Source organism: Crotalus tigris, unplaced genomic scaffold, assembly GCF_016545835.1.
Source record: "Crotalus tigris isolate CLP2741 ecotype Arizona unplaced genomic scaffold, ASM1654583v1 scf7180000018432.44079421565:4894166, whole genome shotgun sequence".
Classification (NCBI taxonomy): domain Eukaryota; kingdom Metazoa; phylum Chordata; class Lepidosauria; order Squamata; family Viperidae; genus Crotalus; species Crotalus tigris.
The window spans coordinates 4,300,094-4,302,804 of record NW_024096999.1 but is presented as its reverse complement, the minus strand read 5'-3'; positions in this window follow the sequence as shown (position 1 = coordinate 4,302,804).

Genomic DNA, 2,711 nt, shown 5'->3' with positions numbered 1-2,711 from the left:
CAGGCTTGGTCAAACATATCCAGCTAGGGATTTCAATGCTGGGCAGAGATGAACTTGAGAGCAAAGAATACTTTTAAATAAACAGCTTTCAGAACACCCAATCAACCGGACAAGTAATATAACCATGATTTTCTTTCTTAATTGCCCTTTTCTGATAAGAAATGCAGCAGAAATCATAGAAAAAAGGAGGGTTTTAAATGGATTATAAATTGGGACCCATGTCAGAATTTATGAATGGGGCATATTGCAACAGAGACTTGTTCTATCATCACATTGTCTGTTATCCAAGCTAGTTTTTGCCCATGGAAGTCCCACACTAAATAGTTTAATCAAAAGAAATACATAGGTTGTGAGGTCAATTGCCAAATGAGACAACCATATTTTGGCAAATTTGTATTGCTTTCACATTCATTCTGCCTCCACTAGACTCCGCGTTATCGACTTATTTTCTACATATTGAAAGTTCATCACTCAAAAACATTCAGAAGTTGCAAATTTAGGATTTTTCCAACGATTCACTTTGAATAAAGAATCTGAAAAACTATCCCTTACCACCTCAGGCTCAGAAGTTTAATTCTGTCTACTAGAGATGCATAAAAAAGTAGATTCTTGTTCTCTCCGCTTGATTGTTTTCCTACAGATGTTTCACTACTTGGCTAAGTAGAATCATGAATACAGGATGTATCTAGAGTGTAAGGAACAGTTGCTAGAATTGAGTATGTCTAGTTTAATGAAGAGAAGGAGGAAGGGGGACAGGATAGCAGTCTTCCAATATCTCAGGGGCTGCCCCAAAGAAGAGGGAGTCAAGCTATTCTCCAAAGCGCCTGAAGGCAGGACAAGAAGCAACGGATGGAAAGTAATCAAGGAGAGAAGCAACCTAGAACTAAGGAGAAACTTCCTGACGGCGAGGACAATTAACCAGTGGAACAACCTGCCTCCAGAAGTGGTGAATGCTCCAACACTGGAAGTTTTTAAGAAGAGACTGGACAGCCATTTGTCTGAAATGGCATAGGGCAGACATGTCAAACTCGCAATGTCACGTGACGTCGGCAACGTATCGGGATGCTTTTGCCATTGCTGGCAATGGGGTGGGTGCGGCTTCCGGATGAAACATCCGGCCTGCGGGCCAGCAGTTTGACATCCCTGGTATAGGGTTTCCTGCCTGAGCCAGGGGGTTGGACTAGATGACCTCCAAGGTCCCTTCCAACTATTACTATTATTATTATTATTATTATTATTATTATTATTATTATTATTATTATTATGCAGCCCAGAGTACATCCTTCTTAGCAATGAGCAAGAAATAGCACCAGAAAGAAACTGACTAATCAACAAGCCTCAACTCAACCAAGACTGGCAAGACAAGCTATTATATATACAGTAAACCAACAAACTTCACCCTTGCCATACACTGGTGGTGTTAGTTAGCCTGGTAACAAAAAGTCTAAAGGAAAACATACAGAGAATGCCCAAAAAAACCCAACAGCGATTGGCATCCCTAAGGAGAACCAAAGGGAGCGCACTGACCCAGCAGTTAAGATGCTGGACTATTAATCGGAAGATTGACAGTTCGAGACCCACGTACCGTGTGATAGGGTGAGTCCCGATTCTTGCCTCAGCTCCTGCAAACCTAGCAGTTCGAAAACATCCAAGGGCAAGTAGATAATAATAATAATACTAACTTTATTACGGTCATAGACCAGCAATAGGTACCAAGTAGATAAATAGGTACCACTTCGGTGGGAAGGTAGCAGCGTTCTGCGCACCTCGGAGTAGAGTCATGCCAGCCACGCAACCAGAGAAGCATCTTCAGACAATGCTGGCTCCCTCAGCTGGAAATGGAGATGAAGACCACCCCTTAGAGCTGTACAAAGCTGGACAGGGCAAACATTTACCTTTTTTTTATGAAGCACAGGGAAAAGATGCAAGGCACATCCTATTTCTCACAGTCAACCATAAGGACCCATTTGGATGCTGATTTGGCTGAACCTAAAACCATCAAAATATTCCATGATTTGATTCTTCTGAACCACAAAGGTTCTGCAGATCTTTGGCCCAAAAAGGTTCTGCAGATCTTTCGAAGCACACATTCAAACCAAACCACGCCTTTCGCACATGCCCTCCTGAACTTCTCAATTTAGCAATCGTTGTTAGTTGCGAAGTCGTGTCCGACCTATCGCGATCCCATGGACAACGTTCCTCCAGGTTTTCCTGTCCTCTACCAACTTCTGGAGTCCATTTAAGCTCACACCTACTGCTTCAGTGACTCCATCCAGCCAGCTCATTCTCTGTCATCCCCTTCTTCTATTGCCCTCAATCTTTCCCAGCGTCAGGCTCTTCTCCACTGAGTCCTTCCTTCTCATTAGGTGGCCAAAGGACTTGAGTTTCAACTTCAGGATCTGGCCTTCTAAAGAGCAGTCGGGGTTGATCTCTTCTAGGACTGACCGGTTTGATCGCCTTGCAGTCCAGGGGACTCGCAGGAGTCTTCTCCAGCACCAGAGTTCAAAGGCCTCAATTCTTTGGTGCTCAGCCTTAGCAAGAGGTGGATAAAATTTCAAACTGTTCTGATCACAACTAGAAATGGATTTCAGAGCAAAAGACAATATCCCATTATTTTCTCCCCCAAAAAAACCTGCATTCCCCAAATATAAGCAACACAGAGATAACATGCAAAAGCTTATTTCTGTTGCCAAAAAGATACAAGAGGACAA